This window comes from Nestor notabilis, unplaced genomic scaffold (assembly GCF_000696875.1).
Source record: "Nestor notabilis isolate BGI_N333 unplaced genomic scaffold, ASM69687v1 scaffold19561, whole genome shotgun sequence".
In the NCBI taxonomy this organism is placed as follows: Eukaryota; Metazoa; Chordata; class Aves; order Psittaciformes; family Psittacidae; genus Nestor; species Nestor notabilis.
The window spans coordinates 1-205 of NW_009914452.1; positions in this window are offsets into that span (position 1 = coordinate 1).

A 205-nucleotide genomic window follows, 5' to 3' on the forward strand; every position below is an offset into this window, starting at 1 on the left:
ATTCCTGTCGGTGCTGAGCGCTGAGCTCGTTCTCGGCGTGTTGCGTAGGGAGTCGTGCGGATGAGGTGGGATGGCTTTCTAGGGGACACGGAGGGTGGGGTGACCTTGGGAAAGGCTTTCCAAGTTGGTAGGGGCTTGCAGGGGACCCGGGAGGTGGGGTCCGCCAGGGGGGGTTAGGCCTTGGACAAACAGGGGTTCTATGTGC